This window comes from Phyllostomus discolor, chromosome 2, assembly GCF_004126475.2.
Source record: "Phyllostomus discolor isolate MPI-MPIP mPhyDis1 chromosome 2, mPhyDis1.pri.v3, whole genome shotgun sequence".
Lineage (NCBI taxonomy): Eukaryota > Metazoa > Chordata > Mammalia > Chiroptera > Phyllostomidae > Phyllostomus > Phyllostomus discolor.
This window is the reverse complement of record NC_040904.2, coordinates 7,395,773-7,408,983: the sequence shown is the minus strand read 5'-3', so window position 1 is coordinate 7,408,983 and position 13,211 is coordinate 7,395,773.

Here is a 13,211-nt window from a genome sequence, read left to right as displayed (position 1 = left end):
CACCGGACCTCAGGCTTCGGTCCTCCAGGCGGTGAGGGAAGGAAGGTCTGTCGTCCAGGCTGCCCTTGCCTGGGGCGTTTGGTGAGCACAGCCTCAGGAAGCCGACGGGAGGAACTAGTCCACACAAAGCCACGCCAGGCACTCTCGGCAGGGGGCGTGGGGCACGTCCCTGCCCACACAACCCTCATCCAGTCCCACTTCCCACTTCTAGCAGGGGGGCCCTGAAATAAACAAGCCAGCCCGCAGAGAACGGGTCCCGGGAGGAAGACAGGCAGCGGCTCAGACACGCCGGGGTGGAGTTACTTCCCTGGGGGAGTCTTCGAGGAAGAAGTGTCTGAGGATGTGCCTGCGACCGGACGTGGGGGGAGCAGCGGAGCCGACCTTGGGTGACCCGTGGGGAGGAGCCTTCCTGGCAGAGGAGGCTGGAGTGTCGGGGACCTGAGAACGCCACGCTGTGCTCCGTGGGGAGGATGTGGCTGGCACTTGTGTCCCCCAGCTGAACTCTCCTTGGACAGCAGGTAGGACAGGTCCTAGTTCATGTTCTGCAGCCTTCTTTGAGCACACGCCATCGAAGCCATGGGGACGCCAACATTCAGCTGACAGAATTCTTCTATTCTGTTCTATGATCCCCGGGGATTAAAGCAGGCGTGGTTTCTCTTTCCAAGCCCACACGCCCCCGTCACGGGTCCGAGTCGTCACCCGCAAGAGCCTAAATCAGTCCTGCACTTGGGACTGCCCTAGCTTGGGACGCTGCTTGTTCGCTGGGGCCACCAGGATCAAGCGCAGGCCTGGGGGCTGGTTCCGGATGAGGCCTCGAAGGGGCCTCTGCTCCAGGCCTTTGTCCTGGCCTGCAGGTGGCTGTCTTCTCCCTGACTCTCTGCACTGTCTCCAGGGAGGGGGTCAGGCAGGGGTCCCAGGGCCCCAGGGTGTGCTCCTGGGGGTGGTGGTGGGGGGGCCCAGACAGAGGTGCATGCTCTGCTCGCCTCAGTCACATCATCCCGAATTTCCCATGGGACATGCAGGGGGGTTCAGACAAGTTAAGCAACAGGGGTACTGTCCCCTCCCCGCCCTGCTGGAAGGTCACAGCCTCGGGTTGCCAACAGACGATATTTATTTCACTCGGATAGCGAGGAAACAGTAGAGCTATTCACATTTTGGGACCAAGTGGCAGAGCGCCACCAGTGACGGGGGGGATTTCAGAAATGCCCCGCCTGGAGACCGGCCCTTCCACCCTGAGCCCCTTTCTTTGGCCCGTTTTTGACGGGAGTGTGCTTTGAGCTTCCCACACACCGGCTTCCCTGACCCCGTGAGGAGTCCCGGTAGGACCCACAGGCCTGAACCCCAGCGCCCTGCGTCTGTTCCCGGGCCGGCCCCGCCTCCTGGATGCGCGGCAGCCCCGGGCTGCTGCGGAGGCCATGCCGCAGGGAGGAGAGAGCTGCCGCTAATTCAGAACGCCCCCTCCCTCGGCCTGGCATCTCGTGCTGGATCCGCACGACCCCTCAGATGGGCCCGCGCAGATGTCCTGCCTCCTTCCCCACGAACGAGGAAACAGCTTCTCCTAAGAGCAGCACGCGACAAACAAGCGGGCTCACTGAGATTTTATCACGGTTTCCAGGAAAGAGAACGGAAGTGGAGACCAAGTCCAACCCTTTCCTCTGCTTAACCTCGAAGTGCTTTGCGGAGGGCAGGGGCACTGCAAGCTGTGTGACTGTCTGGCAATGTCTGTCTATGTCATGGGGGCCCTGTGGCCTGGGTTTCTTCTTGCAGGTGGCATGACCTGAAGGGGCCACCACAGCATCTGGAGATATTGTCCCCAGCAATGCCAAGGATTGCTGGCAAAGACCGGGTGCTAGAAGAGACCAGGGAGGAACCACCCCTGCTGAAACCTTGACCTCAGACCTCAGCCTTCCGAGCCGGGAGGGATAAGTTTCTGTCCTGTATGTCACCGAGCTGTGGCAGTTTGTAACACTAATGGTCCACGATTTGCACCCAGCCTGTTCCCCCAGATGCCACTGCTTGCTGGGAACACTTGCCATCAATGTCTCTGAGTAAAAATTGGAAGGCATGATAAGTTATCGCATGTTACAATGGGGCATCAGCAAATGCCGGAAATCAGTGCCCTGTCCCCCTCAGGAGGGTGGCCCTCTGCCACCAGCACCACACACCGGCACCACACAAAGGGCTCCCGTAGCCCAGAGACCAGGCTGTGATTCCAACACCAACTCCCACGTGGTTTTCCCCCTAGGGCCCCAGTATTATCTGCCCGGAGATTGCACTGGATTCCACAAGGTCGTGCCTGCTCACGCCCCCATTCCACCCCCTTCAGATGCCAAGGGCAAGTCCAGGTTGTCACCTGTGTTTCTGACCAACTGGCTATAGGTCAGAGGTTCCAACCACCCCCTCCTTGGTTTCGAATAATTTGCTAGAGCGGCTCTCAGAACTCAGGGAAACGTGCTCCTTCTCTGATCACCGGTGCACCACAAAGGAGGTAAAAGTTGCCGAGGTAACTCGGCAACTGGCAGACGGAGGAGCAGGCAGGGCGCGGTGTGGGGGAAGGCCTGGGCCTCCCACGCCCTCTCCTCTCCGGGTGCCCCGCTTCTTCCCAACCCTCCACGTGTTCGCCAACCAGGACGCTCTCTAATCCCCATCCTCGGGGTTGTAATGGAGGGTCCCAAACAGAGGCACGGCCGACGGAGTCATCGGCTACTGGTGACTGATTCAACCTCCAGGGTCACCCGTGCAAGACTCTCCCCTCCCTGGAGGCTGGGGGTGGAGCTGACCATTGGGGACCCTCTAATCACAGCGTCCGTTCCCCGGGGACCAGCGGCTACCTGACCGTGACCTCATTTACATCACAAACCACAATGTTCTCATCACTGAGGAAATTCCTGGGGTTTTAGGAGCTCTGTGACGGGAACTGAGACACAGGCAAAAAAATAGGCTTTCTTTTCTTTCTTTTTTTTTTCTTTGGTATTTGTATATTTTGTGAGCCGATCACCACAATAAGCCCAGTTAACATCCCAGCCCAAACAGTTACAGCATTCTTTTCCTGTGACGACGAGCGGGACTTGGAAAAGATCTGGTCTCTCGGCAGCGTTCAGACTCTCAGTTCAATACGATTAACTACGGGGCTGTGGCACACTGCACGGCGACCACAGTTAGTACATCGCGTGTTGTTATAAAGCACAGTAGTCCACAGGCACCCAGCTCCCACCCCACCCCGGACATGTGCGCCTTGCAGACCCCCTCAAGGAAGGAGAGCGGTCCTGGGCTTCCCGGGGGGCCACCCCCTCTCTGGAATGTGTCCTCAGGGTGCTGATTGGTGGGGGTGGGGGCAATCAGAGGAGGGGGAGCAGCACCCACAGGGGTCCTCACAAGATAAGAAGCTTTTCTAATGGCTCCTGCCTTCCCGGCAAGTGTACCGGGAAATCCTTTGAAAAGTCAGATGTGGGGTGAGGAGGCGAGGGGACTGAGAAGCACTAACAGGTCGTTACGGAACAGCCTCGGGGGATTCGGGGTGCGGGGTGGGTGCGGGTGGAGTACAGTGTAGGAAATGGAGTAGCCAAAGAATTTATGACAAAGAACTTAAGGTGAACCACCGTGGGGGAATTGCCAGAGCGGGTGGGCATGGCTGGGTGGAGGGGGGACAAAAGGGGAGAAATCGGGACAACCGAACTAGCATACTCTATACAATATCATTAAAAATAAAAACAGAAAAGGCGCACCTGTTTGATAAAACCTGGAAAGGCAGCCCTCCTCGCCCAGGCCAGCCCTTACCTGTGAGCCTTCCGGCCGGGCGCCCAAGGGTCTGGAAACCGCCTCTCTCCTTCCCCGCGTTTCCCTTTTATTTGGTGCGTGAATCACACTCCTCTCCACTCCCCTTTGCCAATAGCCAGAGAAGTGAAACCAGTGTGTTGACCACAGAAATGAAACTGAAAGATCCACATCTTTCTTCCGATGAAGCTCCCCAAGGTGTTTGGGAACAGAGCGACCCCCCCCCCCCTCCACCGCCCCGCCCCGGGGGGGACTGAGGCCGGGGCTCTGGGGCGTGGACCGTCGTCTGCATTGCTAACAAGTTTTCCGGGGGTGGGGGCTGCCCTGGGGCTGCGCCCGGGAGAGCCGGGGACTTGGGGCAGCGGTGTCCCGGGGGACTTCTCTGCATCGGTGGAACTGCTCTGCTCTGTGCTGTCCGGCACCGGCCCCAGAAGGCCCGGGCGCCCTTGAAATGTGGCTCCTACAACCGAGGAACTGAGGGTTTCACTGTTTCTTTCCAACGAATGTAGACAGCCCCTGGGTGTGTGACGGACGCCCGTGCTGGATGTTTACTCCTGTATATGCTCTGCAAGTCCTGAGACACGCTGCCGGGCTCACGCCCGCCCGAGTCGCACCAGACAGGTGTCGCCCCTTCTCGCCGCCCAGACTGCCCAATGACGGGAAGTGCATCCATTCCCGCAACACGCGGAGCGTTCTCGGGCAGCCGGGCGCACCAGGAAAGGGGCGGGGCCAGGCTAAACCCGGGCTCCAGGCCAGGAACAGCGACCCCCATCCTGACCCCAATCCTGACTCCGCCCGAGCCTGCGTGGTCCTCTGGTCTTCGGTTACTTCACCTGGCACAAACCAGGGGGACCCCCCCCCCCGGCCCGTGACATGCCAAGGCTCCCCACCGCTCTGATGGGAGTGGAGGGACCCGAGCCTTCCCACCACCAGAGCAGCGGCTGGGAACCCCCAGGAGCCCCCAGGACGCGGGGCTGGGGCAGGAGAGGGGAAGCTGGCCTCAGTCCGGTCTCACTGCCACCCTCCTTCCCAAAACTCTATGAATGAAGAAAGAATAATCTTGACCACGTCTTTACTTACTGCGCCTGTGTGCAAGTTTTTCTTCAAAGAAGGAATTTAGAGGCTTGGAAAGTGTTTTTTAAAAACAGGTTAGAAGGGAGGGAGAAAATCATCCATCTGTTGCCCCTCACACACCCACACTCCGGGACCTGGCCGGCAAGTCAGGACCGTGCCCTGATGGGGAACTGAAACTGCCACCTCCCCTGCCACCTCCGGGTTGGCCGCGGGCGCCCAATCCACTGAGCCACAGCAGCACGGGGGGGTTGGGGGGGGGAGCCTGGCATTAGGAGGTCATGGGGCCTCTTCCTGGTCGGCCCTCCAGGACCGCATACTGGCCCCACTACGCCAGAGTCCCAGGGGGAGCTGATGACCTGGGTCCTCCAGGGGGACCCAGTGACCCTGCAGGGTGATGCTTCTTCGTTTCTCCACGGATAGCTTTTCTCATGGGTCCCGCACTGCCACTGCTCCAGGAAAGACGACAGCGTTATAAAAAGACAAAACAAAATTCAACAGAGTAGCCCGGGCCAGGTGTCCCAATAGGTTGGAGCGTCTTCTCCGACTATGCACCGGAAAGGTTGTGGGTTTGATCCTAGGTCCGGGCTCATAAGGGAGGCGACTGATGGATGTTTCTCTCCCTCTCCACCCGCCCCCCCCACTCCACTCCATTCCTCTCTGTAAAACCCATAAACACATCCTCAGGTGAGAACGAAAACAATTCTACTGAGTGCATGTAAAGACTGAATTGGCTTTAGTGATTCGTGAATGGGGCGGCCTCCCCTCTGGCAGATCCGGAGGAGCTCTCAATGGCTGCAGGAGTGAAAGTCTCCACAGGCAGAAGGGGCGGGAGAAGGACAAAAAGAATTGTGGCATCTTTCTCTGGGGCACCCAAGGGGCCAGTCCGGCAGAATACCTAACTGCTGTGGACCATGCAATTCCAGACCGGCCGGTTCGGATCGCTACGTCCTTGGGAAGAACTGCGGTTGGGTTAGGGTTGAAGGCTCGGTTTGGTGGCGTGGGCTTAGCACGAGGGACCCAGTGGGGCTTGTTGTTTCTTATTTTTATAGAAGGCACCTTTGGAGCTGGACAGCGTGCATGCTGATTTAGCACGAACACCCGGGGGGCCCTCCATTCCCCATCAGCACAGTGCCCCCTTTGCACACCCCTCAGCCCGCAGCTGCTCACCTGCAGACGCCAACTGCAGGGCACGGGGTCCTTGTTGCCAGAGGACGGTGACAGGCCCCGGGAAGGAATCCCACGCCTAAGCAGCCTTGGAGCGCCGGGCTGGTCCTTGGGGCCCCTGTACGCTCACCGGGCCCCCAGCCAGCTGATCCGGAGCAGGCCCACCCTCTGATAGGCCTCTCCTTCCGAGTGTGTGTTCCTCCCCACCCCGCCCCGTACAGAGGAGACCAGGCAAACCGTTTCCCCAAGTCAACGTAGTGGAGGGAACTGCGGGTGGAAAAGGCGGCCACACACTGAGCCTGGCCAGCTCAGGGGAGGCCTGCCTGATGGTCTTACAAGCCCAGAGATGGTCCGAGATTAAAACTTTCTGACTAAAATCCATTCATGGCAGGCAGTCATGTCCGAGGGCAGTATTTTTCCCCATCAACGATCAATCTTTACTCTAACGGAGCTGTCCAGGTTTGTGTGTGTGTGTGTGTGTGTGTGTCCAGGATAATGTACTAGAGAACATACCTTCGGGATATTGTTGATGGGAGAGACCTGGTTCTTCTTGCTGACGCATGGAAAGAATTACATATCAGCAAATCTAGTCGCATGTAATCAGTGTATTAGTGGCTCGCTTCCATGGAAGAGAGCGGGACTGGGTGGAGTAGGGGGTGAAAGGCAAAGTTTCAGGGCAAACCAGGGTGAGAAAAGCAAGAGAGGCTAGAGACCAGGGTGGCAAGCCTGGGGCCGGGTGGCCAGAGGCCCTGTGGCCTGAGAGCCAAGAGCCCCAGAGAGAGAGAGAGAGAGAGAGAGAGAGAGAGAGAGAGAGAGAGAGAGAGAGAGGGAGAGAGGGAGGGAGAGAGGGAGAGAGGGAGAGAGAGAGAGGAGAGAGGAGAGAGTCCTTTGTTCTCAGGACTTATATAGTTGGTGGGATAGGAGGGGGAAAGTTACATATTGATTAACAGGTAAATGTGGCGCCAGCTTTCCTGGGGGTCTGCTAGCCCAAACCTTTACCTTGCTCCAGACCCCATTTGTTCACCTTGTTGTGAAACAGATATGTGACAGGAGGCAGTTCATTAAAGTTGGGGTAGTCACCCAAAGTTGTTAATGGGCTCTTTCTGTAAGCATCAGGGACTCCCTCGTGAAACAGATAGTGACCAGAGGTAGGTAATTCACCAAAGGTGTTTTATGGGCTCTTTCTTTGGCCACGGGGGACCCTCTCCCGCATTCAGACCCTGGGGTGAAAGCACAGTTTCAAGGCTTTCTTTCCCAGATAGTGCAAATGTCACATAGAATTTCAATGACTTCCCTTCTTTCTTGCTAATACAGTGTTTCTTGTGATATTGGAACAACTGGTGATATTATCAGACCAGGCTCAGGACAGCTGAGTTAGTATGAGAGACTTGTCTCCTTCCTCCTCCCTGCCTCGGTTTACTGTTTATTCTACCTGATTGGTAAAAGGCGTTTCCTGGCAACCAGGGTGCTAAACGCTGGCCAGGGACAGCATTGCAGCCTCAGAGTTCTTCCTGTGTGGTCTCCTGCTTCAATATCAAAGTGATTCGCTTTTTTGCAGAATCTCAAGGCACAACCCCGGAACCAGAGCAGAGACCACAGATCCCCTCATTGTTATTATCATGTTAATTGTTAGCTGTTAACCATCCCTCACCCACAAACGTCAAAGAAGTAGGGGGCTATTGGTTTCACTTTTGATCCAGGCCCAGAGAGCCCTCCCCCCTTTGCTTTCTCCCACCTCCCTAATCTCTGCCAGCGGATTTCCTGCAGCTCCCTTGCACCCCGCCCCCCTTTGGTTGCCATGTGTGACGTGGAGTGCGGAACTGTCCTTCTCCGCGGCATTGCTCTCAGTCCGTTGAGATTTTGCTTCCTGGCCACTGTCGCCAGTTCGGTTCACATAAACTCATACACATGTTTACAGGCGTGGGTGTCTCCTGTGGACAGGAAGGAGAAGTTCCCCGTGGGGGTGCGCTCCCGCCGGGCACAGCAGCAGCGCGGGCGCTTTGGGGTCCGCGCCCACTGACCCCTCACTCTCAGAGGGTCCACTTCAAGCCCGCTGGGCATCGGAATGCCTTGTCTGCCGTCCTGCATGGTGCCCATGGGGGCCGGCCTGGGGCTGGCGGTGCCCACGCCGTCCAGCTAGAGCGACACAGAGGCCCACTCTGGGGTGGGAGTGTCTCGGCTGGTGACACCCCCTCCTCAGTCAGGGACAAGCTCTGTTCCAGATGTCACGGTGTCAGAATGAGGCAGGCGAGCAAGCCAGGATGAGTGGACGAGGGTAACTGAGGCAGGGGGTTAAAGACCAAGCAGTTTACCGCCACCTCGTAAGTCGCAAAATCTTATCTTCCCCGAGCAAGGAGTGAATGGGCTGTGCTGTCCCCTGCACCCAGAGGGGAAAGAGCCTAAGCCGCCCCACTCAGGGAGACGGACAGCAGCGACCCAATTCGTGTCTCTTGCGCCGACCGCGCCCGAGGACGGACGACGTCGGGGGAACACGTCTCCTTCTGCTCCACCGGCGTAAAGCTGACGGACATTCTGTTGAGACCCTCCCTGAAGACCTGCCCTGAACTTCCCGCACTTGGGTAAGAACACTTAAGACAAGACCCAGCGGGGGCTCTCTCTGGAGCGCATCCGCGTCTTTCCTCTCTCTCAGGTCTGCATCTCCTAAACCCTAAGGGACCCCTGAGAGATTTGCAACCAGGGCAGCGGTGGGCAGCGGTGGCCCACCCTGGGCAGACCCCCGCAAGCCTCCCTTTCCTCTGGCCTTGTCAGGGAGCCGACAGCCCCGATCATACCTTCGGTTCCTGAAACAATAGCTTTCTACGTGCGTGAATTACCAAGCTTATTGACTGTTACTTAAAACTAAAATGTGCCAACTGTTGAGCCCCCCCATCAAGGGCTGCCCGCCTCGGCTCACTGCTTTCCCATAACAAGGCTGGAGGGGGCTGAAGGAGACCCGCCTCATTCCTCTGCTGGGTGGTTGGTGGGACACTGAATAGCAATCAGGTCCTGGCTGCCCACAGCTGCCCTCCGGCAAAATTCCAGAGGCAAAGGTTTGGTGCTAGAGTAAAGGAGTCTTTATCCCAAAGCTTCACGACTTTGGAATAATGGCTTTCCGCCTGCATTCGTCCCTTAAGCCTGTCAATTAAGGCTAAACTCTGTAACACCTGAGTTCTATCATTTCTCCTGGATCTCCGGTGCCGAACTCATTTTCACCGGGGGCTACACCAGCCTGGCGAGTGGCTTCGAAGGGCCGAGTGCAATTTTAGGGCTGTGTACATCCTAGTTTGCCTAGGGCCCCCAGCTGGCCTTGCAGGGGGGTCCCGACCCGCGGCCCGTGGGCCACATGAAGCCCAGGATGGCTGTGAGTGCGGCCCGACGCAAACTCGTAAATGTACTTAAAACATTATGAGATTTTTTTGTGTGATTACACGTCACAATGTATTTAATGTGTGGCCCAAGACAACTCTTCTTCTTCCAGTGTGGCCCGGAGACGCCAAAATGCCGGACACCCATGCAGGGTCCACTCTCGGTGTCGGGCATTCTGTGGGTTTGGAGAAATGTATCAGAACACGTGACAACTGTCACAGTGTCACAGGGGGTGGGGTCTTCACGGCCCTGACGTCCTCTGTGCTCTGCCTGTCCCCCTCCGGCCCCCAGCTCCCGGCACCCGTGCCCTGGGTACACCCCAGCCTGCTGCCTGGGCAGTGGTGGCACTCCTGCTCCCCAGCTGGCCCCGCGGGGGGTCTGGAACCCAGAAAGGGGAATGGCTACCACCTCTGACTCCTGGCCCTGCAGTGAGGGCCAAGGGGCTTCTCAGGAAGGGGGTGCACAGAGCGGAGCTGGGGGTCACCCTCACCCCGCTTAGTGGGCTCCAGGCTCTGAAGGCCGAGCACCAAGCAGGGAGCATGGAGGAGGGGGCCCTGGGGCGATGATGGGTCCAGATGGTGTCCCACTGCTGCATTCAGGCACGTCACACGCGACCTGCTAAGCGAAATCGCTGCAGCAGCGCAGGCCTGAACCACATACCTGCAACTCGGCTGAGCAATCTCCAAACGGGTTGTGGTGTGGAAGCCGCTCTCCTGGCCACTCGGTTATTTAATGGGATAAAATGAAAGTTTAGGTGGAAGACACAGCTCTGGAAAAGAAGTGTTGCCAAGGGCACAGCCAAGGGAGATGGTTTAGTAAGGGTCTCTAGTTTCTGACACTCGTTCCAAGCTTTTCAGATGAGCAGCAGGTGGCATCACAACAGGATATTCGAGCCCCTCCCCCACAAGGGCTGGGGCCCAGGGCTGACGGTCTCAGCACTCAGTGCCCAGGTGGGTGGGAAACAGGACATGACAATGCAGAGTCCTGGGCCCCACGTAGGGGACGCACCAGCGAGAGGGGCAGAGGCAGCTGAGAGGAAGGCGCTCTGGGCTGTCACAGGGTGGGGGGTGGGGGTGCCCCCGGAGCTTGCCAGCCCCAGGTGGGGTTTCTGGACACGGCTGCTCAGCAGTGCCCCTGGGGTTTGACCCATTACAGTGCATTACAATCAGCACTGCTGTGAAGGTGCAGTCATTTCAGCCAGAGTAAAAAAATAAGAAAAAGAAAAAGGAAGAAAGGTTCAGCCCCTCTCTCCTTTAGAAAATGCAGGAATACCATGGGTACCAAAGAGTTCACAACCTAAAGAGAGCATTATGGGTGTCCTGGGCTGCCATACAAGGCGCCGGAATCTGAGTGGCTGAGACAACAGAGATTTATCCTCCCGGATTTGAAGGCCAGAAGTCTAAGGCCGAGGTGTGGGCAGGGCTGCGCTAGCTCTGAAGGCCCTGGGGGAGAACGTGCTCAGTCCTCTCCTGCAGGTCCTGCTGGTCTGCCGGCCCTCCCTGGGGCTCCCCGGCCTGGTTCGTGGAGGCATCGCCCTGAGCTCCGCCTTCCTCTTCGCGTGGCTGTCTCCCTGCACGTGTGTCTGCGTCCTAATGTCCCTAACGTTGTCTTAAAGATTTTATTTATGTATGTTTTAGACACATGGGAAGGGAGGGAGAAAGAGAGGGAAACATCCATGCATGGTTGCCTCTCATGCGCCCCCTACGGGGGACCCGGCCGGCAACCCAGGCGTGTGCCCTGGCTGGGAGTTGAAGGTTCCCAGGCCTGCGTTCAATCCGCTGAGCCACACCTGCCAGGGCTAACGTCTGTAACTTTTAATTAGGACACTGATTGTACTGGCTTAGGAGCCACCCTACTCTTATTATAGCTGCAGTGACCTTATTAGCGCACCTGGAGCCTGAGCGAGGCTCTCCTGCTGGGGGCAGAGGCCTGCAGACTGCTCTGCTGGGGGGGGGGGGCAGCTCCGTGAGGGGCGGGCGCCCAGGGCAGGAGGCCAGCAGGCCCCCAGTTCCTCTGTGGCCCTGAGCACCGCCCTTGGCCGCTCACAGTCATGTATCTCTGCTCTTCCCCAAAGCTGCCAGAGGTAACCTCTAAAAATGCTTTGCTATTCACTTTGACCCAGAAGACCCCGTAAAATCCTGCAGAGATTCAAATCTTCAGGTTCACTTTAGGAACACTAAGGAAACTGCCCAGGCCATGCAGGGTGCCTATCTGAAGAGCCACTGAGAATCTAAGGAAGTCCCTTTACAGAAGCAGTGGGTGCCATTCTGTCGGTAGGACAGCGGGGCGGGTAGGTGTGCCCAGGCCAAATGGTGGGGCTGAGGCTGAGGCTGGGGGCTTGGTGGTAGGTCTGCTGGTTGTGGATGGAGCCCGTCCAGGCAAACAAACCCCCCAAGACTCAGCTCAGAGCGCAGGGAGCTCTCGGGCAGATTCACCCACACACGGGCTCTCCCCGCCACGCTCCGAGGATCCTGGTGAAAACGGGCAGCTCGTTCTCCACCCAGAAGAGCAGGCTGCGCGGAAGAGAAAGATATCCCAGGAGACGCAGGAGAAACAGAAACTGACGGCCCCGGAGTAAGCTCAGCATAAAGTAAATACCAATAAAAGTAAAACGAAACCAAATCCAAACCGCCAGTCATTGTATTCCCGGCTCACAGGGATTCACCCCGCCCAGGGCCACCCTGTTGACCTGCTCCAGCAGCGTGTGGGTCACAGAGGGAGGGGGTGGGGCTCAGCCCCGGGCCAGGCAGGCGCTCGGGGGCATGTGGACTTCTGCTCCCTCTGGCTTTGGTGCCTGACAGGGACCCTGCGTGGCCCGGCTCCCAGTGCTCAGGGCCCACCCTCGGGTGACCTGTGGCTCACGCGAAGCTCGAGGGAGAAGTCAGTGCCCTTGTGAGCCACTGCGGCTTGGGTGGTTTGAGATGCTGAGTATGCCATGTGCGACCATGTTCCTAAAAGGATTTCTGCTGATAAAAGTGCTTGAACTCATCCTCTATTCCAATTCCTCCACCTTACAGACGCGGAACTAGAGGCTCAGAGGAGGGTTACGCATCTGGCATCAAAGCCCCCTAGCTTTTCCGCTGGCCGGGCTTGGAGAGACAGTTAGGAGGAGCGCTCGGCAAGGGCCTGAGCGTCTCAGCCCCACATCAGATGCATCGCTGGACACGCTTCCCAGAGCGTGCCCACCTTGGGTGCCTGGCTCTCATCACGTGTCTTCTGGAAAGTCAGACGCATACTGTGCAGCTGTCCCCCTGAGGCCAGACCCCCCTTGTCCTGTTGCAGCTCTTCCCTCCCCACCCCACTAAACGGGGGCTGGCCACTGGCGTGACACCCCGCAGGGAGGGAGTCAGAGACTATGTCCCTTCACCCCTGCACCCCCGGTGGCCGAAAGCGGGAGGCGCTCAGATTCGTGCCGCAAAGAGTAACTCCAAGGACCCACAGGAAGGGAGCAAAGGCTCAGACGGAGTTGGCAGAGGCGGCTTTGCTCTGACCATTGCCCGTTCTCCCAGGAGATGACTGCCCAGCTGAGGAGCTGCTCAGTGATGATGGAGTCAAGGTTTTCTCTCTGCAGAGCTGTCTGGCCTGCAGGGTCCAGACGCGATCACAAGGCAACTCCACACATGGGCAAGCGGTGTCTACCTCCCGCCACCCTCTCCTTTCCGGGTGAAACCCCTTCATTTAACAATTCCCGTCCGTGTCAGTCTTGCTGCTCATGGATATCTTCACCACACACAGATCGGCATACAAATACTGTGTGCCAAGATTTCACGACCGCCAGCAAATATTGGTTGGTTGGTGACAAAACCTCAAACATCAAATATTGACTGCTGGGT